At 46.0% G+C, this 8,532-nt stretch overlaps 1 pseudogene across 1 annotated transcript; it reads left to right on the top strand.

Annotated features, from left to right (window-relative positions):
• Positions 1 to 3,525: 3,525 nt before the first annotated feature.
• On the top strand, positions 3,526 to 5,086 carry LOC103653781 (MYB-like protein pseudogene; annotated as a pseudogene). Its single transcript, NR_163855.1, has 3 exons — positions 3,526 to 3,819; positions 4,043 to 4,172; positions 4,268 to 5,086. The product of NR_163855.1 is annotated as an MYB-like protein pseudogene (transcript).
• Positions 5,087 to 8,532: the final 3,446 nt, after the last annotated feature.

The following is an 8,532-nucleotide window of genomic DNA, read 5'->3' as shown; positions in this document are numbered from 1 at the left end:
TTTACACTTTTTGTTGATTGGCACATTTACTTTAGCCAAGCAACCCCAAGTGCGCAAATACGAGAGATTTAATCTTCTCTTTTCCCATTCCTCAAATGGTGTGATCTCTTTGTCCTTTGTTGGAACTCTATTCAGGACATGACATGCTGTTAAAATCGCCTCACCCCACCATGCCTTGGATAATCCCGCTGTACTCAACATGGCATTCACCAAATCTATTAGAGTGTGGTTTTTCCTTTCAGCAATCCCATTGGATTGTGGTGAGAATGGCGGTGTCCTCTCATGAATAATACCATGTTCCACACATAACTCATCGAACACATTAGAGAAATATTCTCCACCTCGATCGGACCTTAAACGTTTTATTTTCCTCTCAAGTTGGTTCTCAACTTCAGCTTTATAGGTCTTAAAATAATTAAACGCTTCATCTTTTGTTTTTAAGAGATACACATAGCAAAATCTGGTGGAGTCCTCTATAAAAGTGAGAAAGTATCTTTTACCACCTTTTGTCAAAATTCTATTCATCTCGCACAGATCAGAATGAACAAGTTCTAGAGGTGCCAAATTCCTCGCCTCATCAGCCTTGTGAGGCTTGCGGGGTTGTTTTGATTCAACACACACATGGCACTTAGACTTTTTGACCAAGTTAAATTTAGGAATTAGATTTAGATTTGCTAACCGCATAAGACAGCCAAGCTTGCATGACAAAAACGTGAATGTCATAAATCTGACTCATCAGAAAAATGAACAGAATTCACCATTTTATTACACATATCATGCAGTGATAAGCGGAACAATCCTCCACAGTCATATCCTTTACCAACAAAAGTACCATGTTTAAACACAACACATTTATTGGACTCAAGAACAACTTTGTATTCATCTTGACATAGCATAGAAGCACTAACGAGATTCTTCTTGATAGAGGGCACATGTTGCACGCTCTTCAATGGAACCGTCTTTCCCGAAATAAACTCTAGAATGACCGTACCAACACCAAGAACATGAGCACGCGACCCATTTTCCATTAACAAGGCGCCAGACCTCCCGACCTGGTAGGAAGTGAACATAGAGGCATCAGCACACACATGAATGTTTGCACCACTATCCATCCACCACTCAGGTGAATTACAAACTGAAAGAACAAATGGTAAAGAATTACCATACCTAGATGTTCCATCTCCAGTTTCAATGGTTACAACATTAGCTGATTTCTTGTCCTATGTGAACTTGCGATTAGGGCACTCTCTAGCCCAATGTTGATCACTGCCACAGACAAAGCATCCTCCCTTTCCCTTGTTATTGTTGTTGTTCTTCTTTTTAAACTGTGCTGTTTGAACAGGTTTATTTGTATTCTCTTGTTTGTTCTGGTTTTTCTTCTTGTTGAACTTGCGGAAGTTTCTCTTCTGCACCACATTAGCAATAGAGGTCTCCACACCTTTCCCATTATCCTTTGTTCTAGCCCTTTTCTCAACATCAAGAGTACCAATGAGCTCTTCCACATTGAACTCTTATCTCTTATGTTTGAGAGAGGTAGCAATGTCCTTCCAAGAAGGTGGCAACTTGGCGATTATACCGCCAGCCACAAACTTGTCAGGCAAAGGACAAGAAAAAAGTAAGAGTTCCTTAGCTAGTGCCTGAAACTCATGAGCCTGTTCCACTACAGATCGGTTCTCAACCATCTTGTAGTCATACAGCTGCTCCATCAGATACAGCTCGCTACCAGCATCAGTTACTCCAAACTTTCCAACAAGTGCATCTCACAGTTATTTCCCTGTAGGAAGGATGATATAGCTTTTCTGGAATTTTGTATCAAGTACGCTAATTACTGCTCCTCGAAAGAGGTTGTCTTCAGCCTTAAACTTAGCCTCATCCTCAGGAGGTAAGTTGACAGGCTTGCCCTCAGCGGCATGAAAACAAGACATTGCAGTAAGCCACAATTCCATTTTAGTTTTCCAAATCAAGAAGTTTTTACCATCAAAAGGATCAGGCTTTAGCACAGCAGCAAAACCTCGACAGAAAAATGCCTAACATTAGGTTTTTGGATTGTTAGAAATATAAGCATTTTCCATATCATTTTAATTCCATAAATTAACATTATGATGATGACATATAAAAGATAATTAATCATAGAAATCGTGATCTCAAATATACCCATAACAATATGGATCACGAGAACATAAAGCATATGAATCATATAAATATAATAAGCATATAAACATGGTACATGTATTATGATAGAACAACTGAAAATAAACAGATAGCAACATAAAAAACATGACTGTAAAATTAAAACAAACAAATATAACATATTATAATATGACAGATCAGATGATATAAATTTATGGCTACATACGAAACAACAGATATGAATATATGAACCATATATAATCTGCAGAACGCAAAACAGTAAGGAGATAAATTGATCATACCCTCCCATGCGTTCTGAGGATCCAGATCCTTGTCCAGCTTCTCTTGTTGTGTCGCCAGGAAGAAGAAGATGTTTTGGGCAGTCGCGTAGACGCTCCCCCAAAAACCTAATTACCGATCCCCCGTGCAAGGTCTCGAACGGCAAGGGCTTCGGAGGCACCTGCCCTCTCGCTTTTCTGTGCGCACAGTCACGAGATGGAAATACCCTCACTTGCGGCTGGACTGTGACTCTGAAGGTTCTGCTCTCGTGTACCAAGTGACAGGGGTTCGCGGAGGGAAGCTGAAGGAGAAGGGTCGCATGCGGCTGATGGGAAGCTGAAGGAGAAGGGTCTCGCATGCGGCTGATGAAGAGACGGACAACTGAAAGGTTTAACCCGGAGTTGAAACTCTCACGGTTAATGAGTGCTAAAAATTAACACAACCTCGCCTCACCCGCTCGCCACGCCCGTCTGGCCGGCGGCGGCGGCGCGCGCGCGTGGCACACACTTGTTCGTTTCTTGACTTCTCGAATTAAGTAGAATAATTCCCACCATATAAGTCAAGCCAACGACCCTTGGACTTCTAATATGGTACTATTGGTATTATTCACCATTACACACCATAGAGTTTATTAAATAAATGGGCCAAACCCATAAAAGATCCAACATCATATTCAGACCCTACGCTATCTACGAAGTATAAACAATGCTAGTATATATGTTGGTGATAGCATAATAATTAAGGGCCTGTTTGGTTCGCTACCTAATTTGCCACATTTTGCCTAACTTTTCTGTATAAGGTTAGTTCTTCAATTCGAACGACTAACCTTAGTTAAAGTGTGGCGCAGTTAGCCACGAACCAAACAGGCCCTAAGTTAGCTAATAGGCGGCGAGGCTGCGCTTTCGGCATCCAAAAATTACAAGCTTACCAAAATTACCTGCGACACCGATCGCCGGAGGGCATTTCAGAGGCATGCATAACCCCGGCGCCCTCCTCCAAGGTAGTGGCAGTGGGATGCCCCTGACAGCGACGTGGCCTCCGGGCGAAGGCCGCGTGCTGGATATATATGTGGCAATTGCTCACGCCCCGTTGCCGCGCGCATTGCCTTAGCTCGGTCGACGTCGCTCTCGCTACCTCGCATGGGAGACAACTCATCAGGAGGATTAAAGAGGTTGATTAGCTCGTCACTAAGATCATTGAAGGTTGAAGCTGAAAGGGTAACGAGGTCTCCCTTGACTTTGAGGTAGACATAGAGGGAGAGGAGAGGAATGGAAGGGCAGTTTGCTGGTTGGGGAAGAGAGGAGGGAGGGTGGAGGAAAGGGCCATGGACGGCTCAGGAAGACAAGCTGCTGGTCGAGTACGTCCGGCAGCATGGAGAAGGGAGGTGGAATTCTGTCGCCAAGCTCACTGGTAATGGTTCTCGTTTGTTCTGACAGTCACTTAATTATCTCTCTAGTTTTTCCCTCTTATTATTATTATTATATATAATTTTCTTTCCTCAACACACCATATATAGCCAAACCTACCTGAAGCTGCAAGTTGCATTTTCTTATTCAGCAAGTTGATGCAGTTCAAGGTCTCGTTTTGTCTAGTGTCTTCGTCTTACTTAATCTGGTCGGGGCGCGTGATGCAGGTCTGAAGCGAAGCGGCAAGAGCTGCCGGCTTCGGTGGGTGAACTACCTGAGGCCGGACCTGAAGAGAGGCAAGATCACGCCGCAGGAGGAGAGCGTCATACTCCACCTCCACGCCATGTGGGGAAACAGGTGACAGTCCATTCTCGCCGACCAGCTCTGGCCTCTGGTGGTAGCTAGCTTAGCTTATCACGTGCAGCTCTGTGATCACACACACACACGCACAGGTGGTCGACGATCGCGCGCAGCCTGCCGGGACGGACGGACAACGAGATCAAGAACTACTGGCGGACGCACTTCAGCAAAAGGGCAAGCCGTCCAAGAACATCGAGCGCGCCAGGGCGCGGTTCCTCAAGCAGCGGCGCGAGATGCAGAGCCAGCAGCTGCTGCTGCAGGGACAAGCGCAGCAGCAGGAGGAGGAGGAAGAGAAACGGCCCGATCACGACGACGGGCCGGAGGCAGCGCCGGCCGTGTCACTGGCGCGGCAGCTCGAGGAGGACCTGCGGCGGATGCTGCAGCAGGACATGGACGACCTCATGTTCCAGTTCTGCCCAATGGCCTCCTCCTGCCTCCTCCCCCGCGGCAGCGGCTGCACCTCCGTCAGCGCGTCGGCGAGCGAGGAAGGGTCCAGCGGGGATCATCATCAGCTCGACGGCAGCGCCACGTGGGACTGGGGCAGCCTGTGGAACCTCGACGACGTGGTCGATGGCGGCGCCTGGGACAGCAGCTCCCCTTTGCTGCAGGATCAAGGGCTCGCTTTCTACTAGCAGCTGCATGCTACCTAGCTACCCCTACAACTATATATAGCCCTGCTATATATAATTAGATGTTCTTTTCGTGCTCGACTGCTTGATGCTGAGGCCTACAGTATGTGTGGAGGGGTGAGAGCGAGAGGTTAGTCTGATCGTTTAAATGTGCGTTGGATAAGGATGCAACACCAACCAAAGTAGTCCACTTCGATCGAGTAGAATGTCTTCGTTCATGACTTGTTTTGCTCGTTTTTAAGCACTTTTTCAGAGAGGGCGAGAGAGTTTGTTTCTCCTTTTGAAAAAAAGACATATGAGGGGTATGTGTTCAAAGTGCAACTTAATTAGCTCATGTATGTACTTCCATTTCACACACCCCAAAACTCAACATGTATTTAGGTGCATGGTTCGAGAGTTTGTTAGCACATGTCCAACAATTCCCAAAAGCCAAACTATATACAGCTTGACACGGACAAGAGATGACGCAAGAGTCACGTCCGAGAGCAGGGTTCTAAATAGCCCACTATGCTTAGCTATAGCTTTACTCTAGCTTTTTTCATATAGTTTACTATTAAGTTTTTTCACTACGTCAATACCATTGGCAGTTGGCATTAGTGACACGTTTTTAGGTTGATTAGAGACACGTGAAAATGTGTCTCAGATTTTATGTCGCTAATTGAACCTGATCAGTGATGTGTAAAACGACGTCACTAACCAATCCGTCTTAATGATGTGTTTTTTATAAACAGTGTCACAGAACCTTTCAAGATATTAGGCTCACCTTTTCAAGATATTAGGCTCACCTACATGTAGCAACAGGTGCGCTCAATAGCTCGACAAGTCCGGTTATCTGTATCTCCATCACATCGCCCAAGAGCGTTTATCCTATAACGCAGACATTACACACCATCGGAGTCAGCGGAAAGGATTACAATAACATAATATACATTTATAAGTATAATATAGAAAGAGTTGATTATTACATAACAGGTACTGAGTGCTTAAACTTATTACATCATAGGAAGGCAAAACACCTTCCCCAGATAGTTCTTAGTTCTCCTGCTCCTGTTTCGGGACAACCTTGGAGCAGAAACAACAAAACTCAACAGTTTCATCATCTACAACAACATGGGTTTGAAAACCTTGAGTACGGAGTGTACTTTCACAAGTCTTACCCGTCTAAGGAAAAAGACTCTCAAGGATATGTTGTCTTTTGGGAATCAAGGTAAAGATTATCAAGGTTCAAAGACTCTTTTGCAGAAAAGCTTACTATGAGTGAATCCTTAAGAATTCATTTTACTTGTCAGGTTAAGTAGTTATCTGCATCTAATTTTATTTATATTGTAGATCAAGCACTTGGCCTATACTAGTCATCTTTTATCATCCCTCCAGTTCACTTGTTGCTACATGTAGGGCAGTGACCAAGTCTTCATGTCCGAGAAGTAACGGCGATCTGAATCCATTAATATCCAGCTGGGGATCTCCAACCACACGACATATATAGCACTTAACCCTTGCATATGTTAACTCGCACTCGTGTTTCTCAAGACCAGAATGGGTTCACGCCAACCAAGAGCACAAATACTCCACCGTCCAGCCTCTTGCCACGGAGGGTACACGCTACTCTCACCATCTCTCCACTCCCATTGCGTGGTGGCCATTCTGGTATTGGTCCGACCGAGGCAAAGCTTACCCATGATGAGGCAAGTGGCTAGTTAAAGGGTCCTCGATCATCAAGCCTACATCGGCTCGGTCCTTAAGCGACTCAGACGGAGACACTACACCGAGACTTACTTCTCGTGCAAGTCACCCGCCTGGTCTCATCTTTATTACTTAAACCCTAAAGTTTGGTACCTGGCAGAGGTACTTCTTTTCAGATGTTGAACCCATCACGGTCGTGATGGATCCACCATCATCAGTCTGTGGGACAACTTCTTCCTCTACTACAGATTTTTTTCTCATGTTCTACACATGAAAATACATGTACATGAATGCTTATGCCATGTCATGAATATGTAATCATACAATAGAAATATAGTAAGTTGTGTCTTGAATACAACTTTCCTTCACGGTACGAATCTGTAACACCCTGAATTTGTGGGTATAAACTTTCTTTCCTAATATCCACCAAATTCATGTGTTACTCTCTCTTTTCTTCGTTTTCCTTCTCTTTTTCCCCAAAATGGAGAATTATTTTGTTTTATATTGGCATAACCTAGTGGGATAAGCCCTAGAGGTGCTTTGATTGTTGCATCTCATGCGAGAGCATAGCTATTTCTTTTTATTTATTTGATGGATGAACTCGATGTGCAGTCTTTTTGATTTATGAGTTGTGCTTGAGTTTGAAGTTAAATAGAAGGAAAAAGGAAAACGATAAAAAAGGAAAACCTTTTTTCTTTTTCTCTCTCTTTTTATTCTCTCCCCTTTCCCCTTTTTAGCCTAGCGCCGTGCCCCCTCTTCTCGGGCCTCCGTGCGCCCTTGCTTGGGCCGTCAGGCCAGCGTGGGCCCCACCCACTACTGCGCCCACCTCCTATTCCTCTTCCCCGAGCTACCCCAGCGCATATCTCGCCACGACGGTCCCCTTGTCCAAGAAGGAAACCGCACCCGCGGAGCCTGCATTTGTCGCCGCCGTCGAGGTAGGTCCCTTCTGCCAACCCCCCTCTCTTCTACTCCTCCGGCCGAGCCCCACCGGCGGCCAGCGCCCTCGCTGGGCGAGTCCGAGGTCATGTCCCCGCGCGCGGCGGCCAGCAGCCCCTGCCCCCCCTTCTTCGCGCGCGAGTCCGTGGCTCAGCCGGCTAGGGCACGGCCTCTGGGAGCTCGATGCCATGCCCCTGCCCTCCTGCTCGTCGTTCCCCTCCCCAGTTCAAGCGTGGATCCCCTCCCCCCTGTTCTCAGCGGCGCGGCGGCCAACCGCTCCCCTCTGTTCTCTGCGGCACGGTGGCCAGTAGCCCCCCCACGCTATGTGCCTGTCGAGTCACGTGCGCACCGCAGCCACTGAACCATGCCCTCGCGACCTTCGTCGTGCCCCTCTCGCTACCGCACTTGTTTTCGTATACGCGTAGGACATCGTCGGGAATCTGACGATGTCCATCGACCTCTCCCTCTGTCTACACCCCCTGCGTGCACATAGCCTCACCGTCGCATCGCTCTCTATGCCGAGTGGTCGCGTACGCGGTTTCGTATGCATCGTGCGGGTCATTTTGACTGCCATCAATAATTCACTTCACCTAGAATCGCTCGTGCTAAGTACATATTTAAACGACGTTCGTTCGAGTGTGGCAAAATAGTCGAACTAAATGGTAAAATTATTTGTGCGTACGATAATTATCTAATTAATATGATTATATCTATACAAATGTTTTTGAATTAGTACTTGCTTAGTATAAACACGGTATTTGTTAGTGATCCTTGCGTGTTGCGCACGCTGCTCGTGTGTGGTCACAAGCATTATTTCGCGTGTCAACTGCGCGTTGTTTGCGCGTCGCCGTTGTTCCTTCGCTCGTTCGTGTCGTGCGTCTGGTGTCGCGCGTATCTCGTGTGTCGATCGCGTGTGTCGCGCGGCATCTGCGCGTGATAGTAATTTTTTTTCGTTGGTAAACACTCATGTTAATAACGTTAATTCGTGAGGTCACATATGTTAGATAATTTGCTTAAGTTTTGCTAGACTAATATTTATTAGATTAATATTCCAATCAGATTAAATGTGTAGTGTTCAACTTGCGCTTTTACAATAAACATTAACATGG

This window comes from Zea mays, chromosome 4, assembly GCF_902167145.1.
Source record: "Zea mays cultivar B73 chromosome 4, Zm-B73-REFERENCE-NAM-5.0, whole genome shotgun sequence".
Lineage (NCBI taxonomy): Eukaryota > Viridiplantae > Streptophyta > Magnoliopsida > Poales > Poaceae > Zea > Zea mays.
Note: the sequence above shows the minus strand (reverse complement) of the source record. Positions and strands in the feature narration are given on the sequence as shown.